Genomic DNA, 22,307 nt, shown 5'->3' on the forward strand with positions numbered 1-22,307 from the left:
AATGGTACGTAAGCATGACAAACCACTGCAACAAATTGTTAAACGTTTTAATGAAAAAAATCAAATTCAAGGAAATATTTCAAAAACTAAAAAACAATATCCATACCTTAAAAGTATACATACAAATGGGCCTTTATTACAAAATATGAATGGGTTGCAATATAAAAAGTTATACCTAACAAATATAACAATTAAAATTGATAAAATTGTTGATTCATTTTTTTTAACCAAAACATTTGATGTTGTTAAAGCTTATAATATAGTAACTGTACATGGAACTGATAATGACATTATTATTATTGGTAAAGAATTTAAAACTAAAAATGCTTTATATGATAGTCCTATAAGTTCAGCGGTATTCAATATATATGAAATTAATGATTTATCATCTTCTTATTCATACTGGTCATTTGATAATATTAAAAACAAAGTTATGGTGATTGAGTGGGATGGTAAAAAAATTGCTCTCCCAATAATTCATTCACTAAATTAATTAGAAAAAAATAATGTAAAGTGTATATAGCAGTATATTATAGTATTTAAGGTAAACTTTACTATTATTACCTATATCTTAATGTTAATTTAAAATATTGTCATTGACCAATTTATTTCAATTTTCAGATTTGTATATATTTCAATAATTATGTGGACTATTGTGTGTTTTATTGAAGAGGACTGTGTCGAAATTGTCCCGGCATTTTGGTTTAAAAATGGGCTTTGTGCTTAGCCCAAAAAAAATGTTAAAAAAAATGTAAACCAACGCACAAATCCTAATGATATTGAATTTAATTATTATAAAGCTAGAGCTCTATCTAAAGATATTGGTAAATATTTATTTCTATTTTATGTATAATATTGTATATAATTTATTCATTACTTAAATACATTTTTAGAAAGTCTACAAGTAGCACGATCAAGACTAATTCGTGCTGAAGAGACTTCAGAACTTTCATCTTATGATTTTGATAAGTCTACTCGGCGCAAGCGTCATCAAAAACATATATCATCAGATGATGAATCAGAGTGTGACTATCAGATGAAGAGTCTTAACAGTAAAACCAAAAAAAAAGAATGATTCAAAATATGGAAATTCTTCACAGTTTGTTCTTAAAGATCCTCCTGTGTTTCAAAATAATGATGGTAAATTTATACTAGATATCTTTATATTAAAAGAGAAAACGTTAGGTACAACCTAAAATATTGAGTGAATTGACCCATTATTAATTTTTAAGGGTAATGTTTTTACTACCCAATGTCTCATTATGTCTACTGTCTAGATAAACTGTTGAAAATATAGTACACTATGTTAAGGGGATTCGATACCGTAATTTTCTGTTGTTGTCTAATGCACGAGTGACATAGGATTTTAGACGGATCCTTTGCCAATCATACCAATTGATCTAATGAAGCGATAAAAATTCTGAAAACAGATTTAAATTTGTCGTTTAGTGTATTTAGAATCGACTTTCTCACATTTTTGATATTTTCCTCCAAATTTCTAAAAAAATTATGTTTAAAAAAAGTAATTAAAAATTGCCGTATTTCAATTTTTGGAGAAGTTAAAATCAAAAAGTCAAAAATCTGAAACAGTTAATTTCAAGTAGACTCAATGACAAATTCAAATCTGTTTTTAGAATTCTTATTGCTTCATTGGATCAATTGATATGATTGGCAAAAGATCCGTCTAAAATCCTGTCACGCGTGCACGTTAGACAAAAACAGAACATCACGGCATCGAATGCCCTTAATAAACTAATTATTTATTATATTACTTTAGACTTAGTTAAATTTATTTCAGAGCCAGTTTGTTGTTTTTAATTTTACTATAATAAGTTTGTTATTGTAAGAGCTATTATATTTGCTCTGATATCTACATAAGACATAATGGTGCTTGCATTTATAATATAGATAATTATTTATTCTATTTTGTATATTATATTTTAGTGGACATTAATCACAAAAAAACTATTGAAGATGATAACTATGATAAAGATAATATTCCAAGTTCTCAACAGGCATATAATATAAGTATGAATATTTTTTAATTAATTAATTTTATATTCTTAATTATTATAAGTAGTTAATTTTTTAATTTATCTCTCCCAAGTGTAGTTATAAAATATTTTAATGATTTTATTCATACCAATCATAGAACATTTTAGAATCGTTAAACATAATATATTCTGACATAATTTTTTATAGATTTGTATTATTATTAATATCTATAGGTATTTTTAAATTTACTAATTTGTATAACCCTTGTATTTAAGTTAAACTAAATATTTAATTTATATCATAATATTTGAATAACTTAAATTGTATTTTTGAATATTAATATTGTAATGTATATGCTGAAATATATTTAAAATTAAAAAAAAATTAAATATATCTTAAGTATTTTTAATTTTATTTTAGCCAACGAGACAAGCGACAATACCCATTCAAATATATTTGATAGCTGTAATTCAGTGTTGATTTCTCCTTCTGGGAAATGGAAGGTTACTACAGTAAACAATGAGGAAACTGATTTTTTATCAAGTAGAAAAAAACTTGATTTTGACCATACACCATTTACAGCCAATGATTTAAAAAAAGATACTTTATATTCATCAACTCCTTCATTAAAAAAATGTAATGGTCATTATTTTTTTATTTACATGTTTTTTATTTTATATACGAGTACCTAACCATTTTATTATAGGTTTTTCAATCACTGGCAATGCATCAAAACCGCACCAGACTTATGATGATAACAACACTAAAGTATCCGTTCAACTCTCACAATCTACATTGTTGTCACCACTAAAGACCCCAAGTACTAATCTTGGATTAAAATACAGTAAGCAAAGTATAGTAATATGTTTTTAATGCTTTAAAATACTAATTCAGGTGTATATAATTTATTCATTTATTTTAAACTTTTTTTGTGGTTTCCAAGTTACAACATGTATTTTGATATTTTTGTATTAAATATAGTTGTTTTTTAAATTTATTTTTAACTTTTAACATTTAGAATGATAAATTATGATTAAACTATATAAATATATATAAAACAATTTTTCAGAAACTGATCAAAATAGTAACAAAACTAAAAAACAGCATCAAGAATCAAATCAAATTGCTGGTCTTATTGGTAAAGAAATGTGCACTATATCTATATAAAATATAAATATTATTTATTATTGTTATATTTTTACAGATACTGTTCATCAACTCATACGCACAACCAGTAATTTAAGATTTGAAATTAGAGAATTAGCTAAGAAAATGGATACTATGGATCAAAGACTTAATGATACTATTGTTAATACAAGTTCTGCAGTACATGAAAATAATGATTTGTCTGACGAGTCATCTTGGGATTTACCTCTTACAACAATTGAAAATTTGGAGTTATTTGAAGAAAAATTATCTGATAAATTGTTTAGAAAGAAAGTGGTAAAAATATATTTTTAATTTTAATCTATATTTAAATGATATGAAGTTAATGATAAATTCTAATACATTTAAAATTTAAATTTTAGATAAATGAACTATCAAGATATGAAAGATTAACTATAGCTGAAACTACTAGGCAAATAACATCAAAGATTTTTCACAATAACTTACTTTCACAATTTTCATATCATGGCCAAAAACATAAAAGAGTCTTTTCGGTTCTAAATTCATGTTCGCTCATATTTAGTAAGAATTAATAATAATGTGCTATTATTTACATAATAAATTTAAATCACTATTTCTTTAGGTACAGTTAGGAGCATCAGAAAGTATAACTGCTGTCCAGATATAGACATATCTAAACCATTGAAAATTTATATGGCCAATGCTAAAGCACGTGAAGAAAATAAACAAAGAAAAAATAAAGACCTTATTTCTAATTTGAGTTAATTTTGTTATTAATATATGTATTATAAAGAATTGTCTACAAAGTGTTTTATATTATTCATACAAAATATACACTTTGTACACTATTTTAATTTTATTTTTTCTTTGGAATTATAATACAAGTCACTGCTGTATAGTAGGAGTCAACGAGTACACCTTATCAATAATAAAAAAAACAATTCTGAACAGAAATAATTTGTTAGCTGAATAGTAGGTAAATGATAATAAACCTATTTAATGTTAATATAACAAAATAAATATATTTATAAATTTCAAAACCTCATTAACTTTTTGTTGGAATTACGATCAACTTGTTTATTTGTTATTCTTATAAGTAAATTTTGTTTAATACATTGTATTGAATTTTTAAAATTTTAGGTGTACCTAAACTTTAAAAATTTTATTATGCAGTTTTAGCTACAAAAAAGTTTGAAATTTTTGCAATTTTGAAGAATTTTATAAAAATTTTAACTTTTAGGGCTTGTAAAGAAAAAGTTTTGCTTATGGATTTTCTATTTTTAACAAATTGAAAGAATAAATAATTAATGTGTTATGTGTAATATTGTATTTATAATTTTCAAACATTTTTACCGAGTAAACATTTTTTAATAATTAATGTTTATATATATAAAAAAAAAAAAAACATTGAATATTTGAAATGACTATAATAAAATGATGTTTTCACGACATTTATTTTATTCAAAATATTATAAAACTGAGATGTTTTTAAAATATATTTTTATAAATAATATGATATTTTAAAAAGATATTGCAATGTTATTAAAATTGTTTTTTAATACATTTATAAAATATCAAACAACCGGCCAAAATATGATTACAAAACATTTTAAAAACAAATTAATTTGTTATTGAGATCATCTCAAGTTGTTTTAAAAACATATTCATATTTAATAAAATATTTTATAAACATTTTAAAATTATAATATTGCTATGTGGGTATTACACAACGAGAAATATGCTATGTTGTCGGGTAGGTATACTGAAAATTGGACATCCGTTGAAAAAATTGTGTATGATCATACATTTTGGATGGAAGAAATGTCCAAGAAATTATCATTGTAAGTATTGTTGAAGTACAAAAAATTATCTACTAATTAAAATTATAAAAAAAACATTTTTGTTTTAGGTTTTATTTAAATTGCCTTTTACCTGAACTTATTAACCCATTATATTATGGAAAACGTTTATTAATAAATGATATAAAAGATCCAAATTATATTTTAGAAAACCAAGCAGAAAGGTTTAAAATGTTATCATTGAAAAAAAAAAACAATTTCTTAAAAATTAAATAATTATTTTCAAATTATAAAAATTGTAATTATATATCTATATTATATATATTATGTTGTATTTTTATATAAAATGTATTTACGACTTCCTCCAAGTCAAATTTAAAATGATGAAGTTTTTAACCCTATTCCATTAATTTTAACAATATTACAGTCCAGAAAAGAAGGTAAGACAGAAAATTTGACTGTATTTTATAAATTTATAATTTATAATTATTTATTATTTATATAGTATAATAATAATTAGTTTGTCAACGAGTGTGTGTTATGAATTATGTATTATTATTTATTTAACTACTACAAAACTAATACTTCGATATATTTAGGTAATATTAGTTTGGGTTAATATTATAAATTAGGTAATATTTACTGTATTATAAATATTTTATGAAGTAAGTATCTAATAATGCATTAAATACAAATCGCATAGGTACCCGTGGATATTAAAAATATTACAGCTGCCTATACCCGTTTACGTGTATATTTACGAGCGATCAGTCATAAACGAAGGTTCAAATAATAATAACATCGCTCCCGAATAAACACTATCGTAGTATCGTCGGCCGGACGCCGGCTCTAGTAGTAGGCATGGTTAAAACGTCGCGTGCTTGCGGATCGCTAAAACACCTAACAGCGCATTCTCTTGGCCGTTGCATACGTTTCACTTTTGGTATAGCGTCCTCTTAACATGCACAAGTTTTATTAATAGAAAAAGGTAAAAATACTATCATTATACTTACCTACTTTTTCTTTAACTGTTTCAACTAAATCTTGGCCACTTTTAATATAAATTGTAAAAATAATAAATGATCATGACAAATGAAAGATTTCTATAGGTGATAATTAAAGTATTTATAATAATAATAAAAATAAATAATAATGAATATGAATATAACATTAAACATTATATAACACAAAACATAAACTACAGACAATTGCATTTACCACATAAGCACACAAAAAAAATAAAAATAATTGAAATACCATTCATACCTCAGCTACAACTATAGCAGAAGCTATTTCTGTTTTGTTAGAATTATCAACCTATCAAAAATAATTTGAATTAGAAAAAATATAAAAACAATTAATTTATATTTACTTCGTGAGAAAAACTATTTGTAAAACAGAGTTTCTTTTACATGGGATCGTTTGCAGCTACTTTAAGTTTTATAATTCGCTTAAGGCGAGCTTTTTCCGCTCCACCTTTGATACGTGATTTATCCATTTGATCCTACGAATTAATTAGATAATTAGATAATTATAATAATAAGATAATTAGATAATTTCAAATATACTATAAGCGAATATTAGCATTTAAAACCAGTAATTATAGTATTTAACAACAACACAATCAAATATAAATTTCAAATACGATTATGTTGATCTTTTATCTTTTATTATCTTTATCTTTAATAATAGTAAATAGCACGATTAAAGATATAATGGTTGCGCAACGAGCTATGATAAGAACATTTATTGTGGTTCCCGATATGTCCCAGATAAACTGTTGATAAGAATAAACTACTAGCGCTTATTATATTATTACGGCGCATAAATGTATAATGTTTATGTATTTCAAATATTCAAATATCAAACCGTAGAACAATAATCAATAGAGCGCGCCGTAATACAATTCTTATCAGTCAAAAGTTGAGTACATTTCGGGGGTCTCGTTATCACATCTCGTTGCGCAACCATTATATCTTTAATCGTGGTAAATAGTAAATACGTTGTCTGACGAGCCGTTCGAGCCAGCATATTTTTATCGCGTTATTACGGTTATACGGTTATATCAATGCAACACGGGATTTTATCAAGTATGATAATAGATAACCAAAAAATTATTTAATTGTAAAATAATAATATTAGGTACTAGTTATAAAATATTTTATAAGTCTTTTGTAGTAAATATGTACTAATTCATTTAACTTTATCAGTCAAACTTATAACTAAAGTCTTTTTAAAGATAATAATAATACCGAACATAAGAGTACATTTAATGTTATTATTAAAAATAATGGTCGAATCCACTATGCACATTAACAAATTCACTATTGTTGTTTTCAAATCCTAATTTAATGGCATTTGATTCATAAACTGTTGGTTTTTTCAATTCATTTTTTGTTGTCCTCTTTCTTTTTGTAGAATACAAACGGGCTTGTGGTTCAATTTTCTTTTGTGTATTAGTGACGTCTAAAAGTTTTAAATTTATATTTTTTTTATTATTATTTAAAATATTTAATACTTCATCCAACATTTTTTCCACTAGCTTGGCATCCTCATCTGAAATCACTGTGGTACTGGATAGCCCCAAAACTAATTCAGTTTTAGTAGTAATATTTGAATTATTGACAATTTTATGATGGGAAGGTGTTAACTCTATTTCCAATAGCTTCTGTTGTTCTTCAATATCCACTAATTGGACATGGTCATTTGTATTACCTTCATAGAATTCCCGTGCGCACGCATGAATGTGTTTGCAAATATTCATTTTAATTACATTATCAGTACAAGAGCAATTGAAAGTGTAAATGCAAATGTTGCACTGTTTACATCTTAGGCATGGATTATTGCAAATTTCCCCAGACTTAATAATATGATACTGTTGATATGGATCGGTTAATGACGATATTATCCATGAGTTTTCATCAATAATACGACTTTGTTCTTGTTCGCGCCACACGTCGTCGTATTCTCCGAATATTATCATTATGTTTTCCACAAATAAAAGGTTATAATAATTAATATAAAGCAATAATATTATATAATATTTAATAATAAAAATGATTTATAATTTTATTCAATATTTACTATAGACAAATTTTTAATAATATTTTTGCATACTTAGGTTTTTCGATCATTTTTTTTAAATCTAAGTCTAGAGAGTTATAAAATTAAAATGTACATTGTACATAATATATTTAAATTAAAACATGAAAACATTTTACTTTAAATTTATTATAACAGAAAAAATATAAGTAAGTTTAAATTATATATTTTGTTCAAAACATTAAAGTTTAGTAAGTAAGTGCCTGCAATTTGAATTCTTGATTCTGTATCAAGTTTAATTCGACTAAGTTCTTCAACCCCATGTCCACAATGAGTTTTCCAATACTTGACACTTACAGTTTTGTTATCTTGTAGAGTTTCTATAAGAGATGGACAAACTTTACTAATTTTATTACTTCCTGTAGATTTGATCTGTCGAATATCTTTTCCTTTTTTAATGTAACTATTTGATCGATGACAATAGTAAATATTTTTAGTATTTCCATTGTTTAGTGTCCATGACTCTCGATCACGAACATACATGGTCAATGTTTTTTGTTCCATTTCAGATTTCCACTGCTTAAATTCTATAATACACATTCTTAAGCATTTATTTTTATTCTAAATAACAAAACATAAAAAAAAAATTACCTGTTTCATCATTGAATTTAATTTCCTCCAATTCAGATTCAATCCCGTGGTTTTCATTTAAATGTTTTCGCAGCTTTACAAGTGTCAGTAATACTTCTTTACAATCCTCAAATGGACAGATTATTCTGGTTTGATTCACCCTTTTTATTATGTTTCCATTTGTATTATGGAATTTGGGTGTGTGTGCAATCAATGATTTATTGCTTGTATATTTTTTATTGCAAATTAAACACGTAAAACTTTTTGTAGGGATTGGATCATGCTTATGAACTTTTCGCTGATGTTCATTCAAATGATATTTTTTAGCAAAATATTTGTCACAAATCGAACATTTAAACTGTGAATTCATTTTTAAGAATAATTCATAAGACAACTAAATATCAGAATACGTAAAATATGCTCACAAACAAACTAAACAAACTAATGTAATTCTAGTTCTATTTATAATTTAATTATATAAAATAGCGGTAAAATCCCGCGTTACATTGATAGCAATATAACCGTGATAACGCGATAAAAAGATGCTGGCGCGAACGGCTCGTGTTGTCTGTACCCACTGAGATAGATAAGAATATACTGGAGCGCGGACTCGCCTATGCTCGTATGTTACGAAAAACGGGCCGACGTATTTTTCGTTACCCCCACTCCTGTATGGCAAGAAATTGAACTTCCATACCAGTAACATTGAAAGACTACACATTTTAACTTGACACAACTCTGGGATAAATGGTCATATTACGTTAACTTTGGTATCAAAACTTTTGTTTTTATGTGTACTTCAAACTTCTATTTACAAAAAATTAAAATAAAAACTCTGAACAACATTTTTATTAAAAACAAAATTGTCCACGCTGTAGTATAAATAGTATAATACTCGTCACCCGATATCATATTATAATTTATATTATTTATAATGAATCTTGGAAAAAAAAAGCCCAGTACCAACTAAATACATTTTTTTTTTAATTTTATAATGTACCATTACATCAATTTAATTATGTAACACTTTTTTTGACATAAGTATTTATAATATATATTATATAAAATATTCGTTTAATAATTTGTAAATACTTTTCTATCATAATAATATTTAATAAAATAATACACCAAATATTTTAAACTATAGGTATAAAATATACATTTAAAGTACCTATCTATAAGAGATTAATCATAATATAAATAACATAAAATAAAATAGATGTCATTTGTATATAATTTTAAAAAATGTTTAAAGGTGGTAAAAAATTTCAAATAATTGAAATAAATAAAAATAATTATCATAATAAAGGCATTGTTTTCTGATGTTGTGCAGGCTAACTATTAGAAATATTAAAATACTATTAGAAAATCTAATACGCTTATTTCATGCATAGTATTCACTATTTTTGTTTTGTGTATTTACTAATAACATTTTATTAATTATATAAAGTAATTGCGACTTAAAGTTAATTTTCATATAAAAATGGTTTTGTCATGTTCGGCCTTTGGATGTACAAAGAGTTGTAACAAGGAAAGTAAATTAAAATCTATTCAATTCCATAGGTGAATAATATATTATCTAATTATTATATTTTTAATTTAATGTAGGTATTCTTGAAAAATATATTTTTAATTTAAAAATTTAAAATCATGCTGTTTATTGCAATCAATAAATTCTATAACTGTTGTAATAAAATATAAATTAGTATCCACTTAAAACCCTAATTTTAATATCTAGATTCCCACTCAAAAAACCTGAGTTATTACAAATATAAATAAAAATGTTCAGAGTTTTTATTTTAATTTTTTGTAAATAGAAGTTTGAAGTACACATAAAAACAAAAGTTTTGATACCAAAGTTAACGTAATATGACCATTTATCCCAGAGTTGTGTCAAGTTAAAATGTGTAGTCTTTCAATGTTACTGGTATGGAAGTTCAATTTCTTGCCATACAGGAGTGGGGGTAACGAAAAATACGTCGGCCCGTTTTTCGTAACATACGAGCATAGGCGAGTCCGCGCTCCAGTATATTCTTATCTATCTCAGTGTCTGTACCATAGATAATAAAGAATGGATAGGCCACTCCTAATATCGATATGAGACACTATGATAAATGTAGAATTCTGTAATAATTAATATTATCACTTATCAGTAAATGTCAAAACTATTGAACGACTAAACTACACAGTGTGTATACGACAAATATAATATACTAATTTTCTCCACTCAATAACTGATAAAGTACAGCCTACAATTTTTTATATTATTACAATATATGGGCTACGTTCGATAACGGTTTATTCAAATGTCAGAGTTAAATCTTAAACTATTTGGCGTTCATTCTTATAGAATATAAAAATTATTTCACTATTAAAACAATTATAATGATGACTATTATAATAGCATCGGCACAAATTAATAACAAGGTAGAGGCCCATTGAGTTTAGCTCGATCGCACGCCGACCCAATCCGGCCCTGGACATGATGCATGATATATTTAAAGGCATTTGTCATTATAACATGTGTCATATAATCAACTACAATACTGATGTAGTCAAAATTTTCTCGCTTGATTTATTAAACTATAGAAAACAGCATATCAATTATGGTTCAATTGAAATAGGAAATATCTCACCTATTATTAAATCAGCTCATTTAAATAAATTGCACTTAAAAATATCAGCACGAGAAATGATGACTTTTGTTTATTATTTTCCGTTAATGGTAGGAGACTTGGTTCCCGAAGATGACAATGTTTAGTTTTTTTCTCTTAAATTTTTTAGAAATTTGTAACGTGCCACGTACAAGCAGTAGAATGATGTCGTATCGGATAGGTTTTGTAAAATAAATGAAGACTTTTGAAATTATTCTAAGTGTTTTTTATTAAAAATTATTCTAAGTCCAATTAATTAAATAATTATACTTTTGAAAAATATTCTAAGTCCAAATGACAAAACTATTGATCTGGGTGACGTAAAGGTGCTCGCTCTAACTCTGGTGGATCACGTCTGAAATGTGCCTAATCTGGGCCCCCTTATATATCATCCAGGGACTCCCGCGATACCCTCAGGTCCCTGTTGGTCATTTGCACCTGCATCCGCTCCTACCCACGCATTGTGTCATCCGCGCGATACCGTGCGTCAATTATATGACTATAATATTCTACCAGGTGAGTGATTCCGCACCTAGTATATTCTACCGGGTGGTAATCACGTATTCATAATATATTACCGGATAGCAATCATATAGTTATTATGATTATTTGTCATTATCTCCTAGCGGGTAGAAAGCATACGGGCGATGATGCTTTTGATTGGTTTTACCATTTGTTTTTAGGTTCGGTCCTAGTATATTATACTCATTACTTGCTTGGCTGCTCACCCCTAACATAACTATACGGATGTCCGTTATGCCCCCAATGTTTAGGTTATTGTTGGCTATGGTATGTAGTAATTTATATATTATATTTAATATAAGTATTAGAGCACGTTGCAAATTATTCAAAATTTGTTCTCTAGCCAAATGTCTGATGGCTCTATTTTTCATCTTTAACAAATGATAGAAAAACATAATTCAGAATACCTATGTCTTATTATTCAATGATAATTTAAAACCAAAATTTCATTTATTGATACATTATCCAACAGTAATAAGGTACTCTGGGCCTCCAAAACATGTCTGGTGTTTCAGATACGAAGCAAAGCATAAATAAATAAAATTATATGCTCATGTAATAACATCCCGTAAAAATATAACTCTATCGTTGGTTAAAAAATTTCAATATACATTTTCATACAGTATTCTACAATCCTCATTTAACACTGAAATAATTACAAATAAAATACATGTCAGTTCTAGTAATTATACTCAACTTATTTTGAGAACTTTAAATTTAACTAGTGACCAGTTCATATGTTATTCACAAATAGAATTTAAGGGTACAATATATAAAGTAGGATACTTTTTACCAAATTTTATTGATGAATTGTGTCTGTATGAAATTTTAGAAGTATTAGTAATAAAAGAAAACCATGAAGTTAAATTAATTGTTCAACAAATTGAAATAGATTTATATAACTCTCATTTAAAATCATACCAGATAAATAAAACAAAAATATTAAGTCCTGGAGAATGTAGTCGACCACCAGTAAATTTACATGAAGTCCCTAATGGCAACTTAATTTTAAGATTAAAAGAATATTATTCAGATTAATAATCACAAAAAAACCTCATACTTATTTATTATTTAGTTAACATAATTTTGTAAATATAGTTTAGTTTTAAATTAATATCGTTTAGGTTTCTTATTTTCTTAAGGTTTTTTTTTCAAAATGAATAGTATATTTGCAAATATAGAAAATTATGCAGAAGATTTCTCTTGTGCAGAATTATTAAGTGTACCAATTCGTGGGTGCGCGTGAAAAAGGGGTTAAGTCAACATTTTGTGAAAAATGAGTTATATACATCGAAAAATACAGAAAAAAAAAACTCTATTATTTGTGCTTTATAGTTTAAGTCAAAGTGTATTATTCATGGAATAATAAAGTAGTGTTTCTTGAGTTAAGTCCCTATTTTTCTCTTTTTAGTGTATTTTGTGATAAGTCGACTTAAATCTTTTTGAATTTGTAGTTTAATAGTGCAAAAAGAGTTATATAATTTTATATACTGACTTAAATCTTTTTGAAACATTATTTTAGTGATAAAAGAGTTATCTCTATTTTCCCGCCAATTCACATTATACTGCTATCAAGAATGGTATAATAATACCATTAATAAAATTTCAATGAAATGTGTTTTTAAACTTAACATACAACCATAGAACAATGCTACAACATTACAGTAAGTACTACCTATAATATAGTTTAATTATATTGTTATTCCTTATTAATTTTGTACTTTAATTAAAGTAAGTACTGAATTGTAATCATGACATCGAGAACAAAAAAAATGATTGAACTAAGCAAAAAGGTAATATATTTAAAATTTAACATTCATACTAATTTATTTTAGTATCATTATTGAATAATTTTATACTTATTAAGGATAAAAGGTTACTAGTGTGAAATTAAATTAGCTATTAAATTAATTGTTTTTTTGTTTAAAATAAAAAAAAAAACTGTTTTTTCCGAACTCTGACTGTTTTACTTTAGTTTTACTAAATACTTACTTCAAAATATACTATTACTATAAAATGCTAGGTATATTTTATTATTATCATAATTATACAACTTACTACTGTTTGCGCCGATGCCGCTCCTACGAATGCTGCGGTTGGCGGCAACGACTCGCGGGGTGAAGGGAAAGGGAAGGATACCCAATATATTACAATAATAATGATAATAAATGAAATATAATAATAAACGATATAACGCGACAAATATAAATACAAATTACCATAAAATAATCGGCTATGCCGAGCGTCTAGCGCACACAACAATAATATAATATATATATAATAACAAGAGTATAACCATAACACCATAACAGACCTGCTGGATGAGTCCGGGCTGGTAAGGCGACAGCTCTTGATGTCCGAATCGACGAAACTTTAAGTTCACGGAATGACACCGGAGCGTAGCTAACACGTCAAGCCCCAACTATCTTGGGGCTTACGAAATGTTACTACACTTCACGGTATATATATAAAAAGTGAACGACCACGAGGTCACTGACACACTCGTTCGGCGTACACGAGCACCAAAAAACGGGTTCACAAAAATGAGCATGAGCCGGTACGGGACGAACGGTCCGACCGCTGGTAAAAGACGTACAACACTCACGGTCACGGCAAACTCTACCGTAACGGGCGAACACAGCGCAAGGCGGCGAGCGGACGCGACGATGCGTCAAGCTCGACCGCCTGGAGAAGACACAGGATTTGGCCCGCGATAGGTAGCCAACGGCCAGCAATCCAGTGATGGTTGGCAGGGGGGGGGGAAGCAACTTTATCGCGAAGCTTCCCCGTCCGACACGGCGCTGCGATAAAATACGTCGCGTCCGTGCTCGAACAACTGCATTTTATTAAAATTAAAATGTATAAATCATTATACCAATTTTTAAACTGTGTAAGTCCCACAAATATAATATTTTTACATTTTAAATAAAATGTTTAAACTTTGTTACCTAACCAAACCTTTGTTACCTTTTAATTATTATGCTCAATAATATAATACAATGATTTATTCCTTAGGATTTAGGTTCGAATAACATTAGTATTATTCAAACACCAAGACATAATAATGTACATGGTAAGTTAACTGCAGTAAATACTAATAACTATAATCTATAAATAAGGTATTAATTTATAATATATTTTAATATTTTATTCAATTAAAATTTAGATAAAATTAATAATGGCAAAAATAAGATGAATTATATTGAAAAATGGGTTTTTGATCAATCACAACATACTATTAACCATGTACAATATCAAGAACCAGTTACTTTTATCAAACAAATTAAGACTTCTCCATAGTTTCATACCTTAATGCCTTTGAATATAAACTTTGATGAGAGTAAGACAATAATTATTATGAAATATTATAACAGATTATTAATTGTCATTTTATTTAAATTTTAGAATTTCAAGGTAATGACATTTTGAGTACCTAGTAATATTGAGGAAACAAGTTTTTCATTACTTGATTGTCCTGACAAAGATCTTGATTATAATAATAATATGTTTTTAAGTAATCCATACAATTGTGTATTACCAGAAAAAAACATATACAATAAATCAATCACAGATGATAGGAGTTACAAGTGAAGATAATCAAATAGGAGTTAATCTTGAACATTTTAATGAGAGTAAGGCTATAATTTTTAATAATAATTTAACATGTTGATTTATGTTATTTAATTTTTAGATTTTGAAAATAATGACATTTTATGTAGTAATGACTATCATAATGTTGATAATGATGTAGACATTTTTAGTTCTGTTGATGATATTGAGAAAGATCCTGATTATACCTTAGGTAATAATATATTATGTATTTATTTTTTTTATTCAGAGCTTATAATAAAACTTGTTAATTTTATTGTTTTGATGTTTTATTAGAAAGAAACACTAGTGCAGAGGCTGAAATGGAAACTACAAGAGTTGAACATGAAATGGATGGTCAAGAAAAGACACGTTCTAGGCAGTCAAGAGGGTTGAAAAGAGGTAACACGGATACACGCCATATAAGACTGAAAAAAAAAATGCTGGGTTATGATACACAACAAAAAGTGGTAAAACTTTACAACAAAAAAAGTATTTAATATTGAATATGTGCCGTATGAAATGTAAAGAAAAAATTTCGGAAACTTTGCAAGAAGAAATATTTAAGAACTACCTACTGGAATGTTCAAGATCGAGATAGACGTTTAGATTATTTATCTAGTCTAATAGAAGTTTTACCAAAACAAACCTCAAGGAAACGAAAACCAGAAAGTCACAAACAGAGAAAAGTCACTGCCTTTTACTTTTTAATGGTAAATGGACTGTGAGTAAGTGTCTGTAAGAAATGTTTCCAAAAAACATTTGCAGAAACTAATAAAGCAATAGAACAGGTGCTAAAAAATAAGTATACAAATAATTCTATGAGACCTATTGAACTTGATAAAAGAGGAAAAGGTAGTCCTAAGAATACTATTACTGCTGAAACTAAAGAAATTGTTAGATCTCATTTATTATCAATCCCAAATTATGAAAGTCATTATACTAGAAGAGATTCTTCAAGAAAATATATACCAACACACTAGACACTTGCAGCTTTGTATGAGGAATTTAACATAAAATATCCAGATGTCAAGGTTTACAGGAAATTTTATGAGACTCAATTTCATGACTTAAATTTAGCTATAAAAGTACCTAATAAAGATACATGTATGACATGTGATCGTTTGATTACACTAAATTCAAACCAAGATAAACCAGAATTGTCAGTAGCATTAAAAGTCCACCAGGAGCAAGCTGATTTACTGTACAGTATGAAAAAAGAAAATAAATTAATATCTAAAGAAAATCCACAACATCAAACATTTACTTTTGATTTGCAACAATGCCTACCGACCCCAGTCATTACTAGCTCTTTGGCATTCTATAAAAGACAACTTTGGACGTATAACTTAACAATTCATAACTGTGATTCTAACCAAGCATTTTGTTATTTGTGGAATGAAACTTTAGCTAACCGAGGGGCCAATGAAGTGGGATCTTGCTTATACAAGTATTTGTTAAATTTACCATCAGAAATAAAACATGTAACTATGTATTCAGACACATGTGGGGGCCAAAATAAAAACAGTCATATAGCTGCCATGTGTCTTGTAGCAATGCAAAATTGTGGTTTAGAAACATTAGACCACAATTTTTTTATTCCAGGCCATACGCACATGGAAAGCGATAGTGGCCATAGTGTAATTGAGAAGAAAAAAAATACAATGGACAAATTGAGCATCCTCATGATTGGGCAACATTGATACGCCAATGTGGAAAAAAAAATCCTATGCAAGTCATTGAAATGGAGACACCAGATTTTAAAGACTATTATTTTCTTTTTAAATCTGTGCTCACTAACCGAAAAATAACAGCCAGTGGTGAAAATGTAAACTGGAGACAAATAAAGTGGCTACGATACAAAAAATCAAAACCTTATGTTTTATTTTATAAAAATGAATTAAACGAAGATCAGTTCTATGAGATAAATGTATTAAAGAGAGGTAAACATAACCCCAAACTTGAACCTCCTCAATGCTATTCTGGACCTCAACCAATATCAGAAGAGAAAAAAAAAGATATAATTGACTTATTACCATACATATCTCCAGTTTATAAACAGTTTTATATGAATATAAAAACAAAATCATCTATTAAAAATACTTATTATCCAGTTATTGCTGAAGATGATGACGAAATGGATGAACAATTTCCAGTTCCTGTAAATTTTGAGCCAAACCCAAAATCTACAGAGTCAACTAAATCAAAAAAATAGCTCAAATAAGACTGATTAGTAAAAAAAGTTCCTTTGAAATAAACAAAAAAAATATGTTTAAGTAATATAAACACCACTAGGTTTTTATTTTGTTTTTTAAATTTTATTATAATATTAAATATGTTGAATTTAACTGAACAAGTTCATTTTTTATTTTTATTTGATTTTTTAAATTGTTATTTTAATATAAAATATATTAATTTTTGATTTAAACAGGTTAAGTTTTTATTTTGTTACAAATTGATATTTATTAAAAAAGTGTATTAAAACAATAAAAGGTAATAACTTACTATTAAAATGACTTAACCCTTATATTCAAAATCAGATTGAGTGAATTTTACTCTAAAAGATTTAAGTCAACTTTTTTTTTTATATTTCCTAATAAATATTTTGTTATTTAATTTTATAAATTTAAATTTAGATGAGAAAGTACAAAACAACTTGCATTATTATCCTATTCAAAAAATATCTATCCTACCCTAATATACGATCTTACATGTAGTTTCAAACCTTAATTTCCATTTCCTGAAAAGTTCATAGTTGTTAACTTAACCCCTTTTTCACGCGCACCCACGAATTGATAACAACGTTTCTGAAATATCTCATAACACTATTGACCATTCTACTCAATTCACTCCAATATATAAATACTCAACATGTATAGATCCTAAGGGAAAATTAAAAGAACTTCTAACAAAGTGGAATCTTGAAATGGTTTATCGAACATGTTTATTGTTTAGGTAATCAAGCTAAAAAATAAAGTTAAATATTTTATTTAAATTTATTAAAACTCATAATTTTATTTTTAGATCAACTAATTGATTTTGAAGCATTAGGGCTGATGAACGAAAAATATATTAAACTGCTGTCAGACTTCCCACTGGGAATAAGAATCAAATTTGAAAACAAAGTAAAAATATACCAAAAAACTCGAGTTATCATTAGTGAGCCACTTACTGTTGATAACTCATCTAGTGATCAAGTTGCTATTAATAACTCTGATTTGTCTTCAAAAAGCCCAATAAGCTTATCAGAAAATAATGTATTTCAATTACAAAATGTGTTAACAAACAATGCACAGGGATCATTGATTTTAGATTATTACAACAAAAATAAAGTATTAAATGAAAGTTGTCGCAATATCTTAGCAGAAATTATCATTAGCGACATCATACAAAGAGATAGTGTTATGACATTGAAATTAGAAAATTGTATTGCTGAAGCTATTGTTGGTAGTTTTTCAACTGAAATTAAAGTTAGTATTTAATATTTTACCTCAATATGTATTTAGTAATTTGATACCATGTAACTGTACTTTTGTAGGATTTATATTTTGTAAAAGATTCCATAACTAAAACTCCTAAAGGAAAATCATATATAAAACATTACAATACAATGCGGTCCATGAAACAAAATGGTCTGATAAAAACTGTAAGAAAAGAAAAATTGAAAAACAAGTTAGCCGTACAATGGATCGTGATAACAATATACATGGTAATACAATAATTTATTAAAATATATTTAATTTTATCATGTTTTTTGATAAATAAGATTTACAATTTATTTTTTTTTTGTAAAATGTATTTAATTAAACATTTAATCAAAATAAGCCTTTAACAAGGTACCTAATATGAATAGGTATTTAGGATTAATTATAAAAGCTAATACTCTTTAAAAATTGAAAAAACCTTATGATTAAATAATAATTGAAAAATTATTAAATTAGAATAGGAATAATTATTAAAATGTATTTATTTCATACTTGTATGTTCTTATTTATTTTATAGCTGCTGAACCTAATTCAGAACAAGAGTCCACATATTTAATGGATCCAGATTTAACTTGGCCTGAGGTAGAAGAAATTTGGAAAAAAACAGTTCATTTTCGTCAACATTTTATTAAAGAAAATAATACTAGAGCTATATTTGATAAATGGCACCATTATACCGACCAATGGGTTATAAACTTGTAAGTCCTAAAATATTATTTAATAAATTAATACTTAACTAATTAAAAATGTGATTTATACATATATTATCGGTGATATATGTATATAAAATTTTTAATTCATCTTTATTTTTCATTCAATATTTTCAGTGTTACAATTGTTATACATCATATATTGAACTATGATAATTTATTAAACAAAATTTGTTTTTTAAAATAAATCGAGGGAATTATATTAACAAAAAGATACACTTGTTAATTAATAATGTATAAGTAATCTAATAATGGTGACATTTTAGGTCAATATTGATTTCAAACATTTATATCCACAACACAAACAGTTAAATTTAGAATTCGAAAGAATATATACCTAACAAATTAATAACATTTCTAAATGAGAGAGTGAAGGACTGTGCAAGTAGGAAATTATTGGAACAATTAAATAGCTTCCAAAATTTGTCAGTTGGTATGCATTTAAAAACTATAAATTATTTCACTTTGAATTATGTATGAACATAACATACAATGATTTCTTAATTTATTTTTCAGATTCCAAGAATTTGATTGTATTGTATTTGTTACATAATATATTTATTCCAACGTCCAAAAAGGTAACACATGATGAAAATGGTAAAACGGGATTTATTAAATTTAGTATAAAGGATTCACAAAACGCTTTCATTATTATTAAACCAACTGCTGTGGAAATGGATGCAACGCTTCAAACTATATCTAGAAGAGATGAAAGAACTTAGAGATCAAAACCAGAAATTATTTGAAAAAAATGAAAAACTTTCAACTGAGGTTCAACAATTGAAAGCGAAAATTGACGAGTTGGACCAGAAGTCATTGAAAAATGCAGTTGAAATTACTGGTATACCTATAATCAGGGTCGGACTAGCCCACCAGGAGACCGGGAAAATTCCCGGTGGGCCCTATGTATTTTATATCTACATGTTAGGCCCTCTTTGCACGAGGTGATTGCCATAGCAATATGATTCGTGCGTCGTGCATGATTTATACAATACGCGTGGATTGAGAGGACCGTATACGAAATTGTCGTGCGATTATTATTGATAAAAAATTATGTATTAAAAAATATAGACTAATAATAATGAAATAAATATGGCAGTATGCTAAAATACCCGTTGTTGACCTCCTACCCATCTTTACTTTTGTTCCATGATTTCAGTTTCGGTCGCTTTTCTCTTATCGCTGGTCCGCCAGACAACACAAAATATTGTAGGTTATTACTTATTATAGATTATTTTTAAATTTTATATTTTATTTGCGGTCTGTTCGTGTTCTTCTACTGTACGCTTGTGCATATTATTATAATACGTATTACCGATCAGTAATATTATAATATTATCACAGCGATTTGTGAGATCGTACACGTATACTCTGTTTTACATGAACATTTTGTAATTTACAGTTTACAGCTTTACAGGTATGTATTACCATATAATAAAATATGTACATTACTTATCAACTTATTTATCGTAAATTAAATTAAAATGTTAGTTAGTTGTTCCTTGTATTAGGTTAAGATCATAATTCATAGGCGAAACTTCGGGTCAGGCCAGTTAGGGCATGGCCTGACCTAATACTGACTAAATATTTGTATATATTATATATTTTAATAATTATTTAGACATTATAATTAATAATATATTTATTTAAAACTAAAAAATTTATTTTTGGCATCTAAAATTGTGAACATTTCCATTTAAATGTTACGTACCATCTAGTGCGCGATTATTATACCACTCGTACTTATTATAATTATAAGTGTACGAATATGTAGAGTTGTAGACTATAAATTATTTCTTAAATTAAATTGTACACACTACACAATTAACATAATAATACAATTTATTTTTAACATTGATTATAGAAATATGGAGTCGTATAATAATAATCTGTACTATGTGTACTCGAATAATCGGTTTTATCAGTTATTGTTTAATTTAGACATTTGACGTTTATTTTTATTTTATAGCAAGTAATAGTTCATTTTACGTAACAAGTCACCAATCGTTAATGTTTGTTAGCAGTAGACAATTATTATCAATTCTACGTACTTTAATATTTTCATATTATTTCTTTTAGTATAAATTCTTATTTTTATAATTGACCGGCGATTGTTCACGAATCACAAGATTCTTACATTACAAAATCATGGAGAGGTAATTATTAATTAGAATATTTTTTTTTATAGATAGAGGATAAGTCAAATATTTTAATTATTATTTAAAATATAATACCATATTAATTATTATTATTATTATACACATTAGTATACATCACCAAATAATTTATTTATTATTAACCCCTGTAGTTGCATCGTTGTTTAAAAGACCGGTCATTTATTATTTTTCAAATTACTCGTTGTAAGTAATTTACATTATTTCGTGTACTTTAATATCTTCGATGTTCAAGTCAAGCTATCATTTGGTATAATATAAAATTAATTTTGTTTAGATATATTGTTTAATATATCGAAATGAATAAAAATAATATATTATTATAATTAATAGATTTATCTATTTTATACTTATTTATAAATTCAAAATAAAAACTAATATTATTAATTATTATTCTTACTAAATAGATTTGTTATCTGAAAATTGAACAAAAATGTATCACCTCCACCAATTCCATGTACTGATACTAACAAAACTAATTTAGCTACATTAAATTCTATTTCCTCTGAAGTACCTTTAACTATTGATCTAAATGACGCTGAAATTACTAAAACTGTTTTACTAAATGATCCTGCTTTAC

General features: G+C 26.6%; 1 pseudogene; it reads left to right on the plus strand.

The window, feature by feature from the left end:
* Positions 1–643: 643 nt before the first annotated feature.
* On the plus strand, positions 644–3,910 carry LOC126551340 (uncharacterized; annotated as a pseudogene).
* The last annotated feature ends 18,397 nt before the right edge of the window (positions 3,911–22,307 follow it).

Source organism: Aphis gossypii, chromosome 3 (assembly GCF_020184175.1).
Source record: "Aphis gossypii isolate Hap1 chromosome 3, ASM2018417v2, whole genome shotgun sequence".
Taxonomy (NCBI): domain Eukaryota; kingdom Metazoa; phylum Arthropoda; class Insecta; order Hemiptera; family Aphididae; genus Aphis; species Aphis gossypii.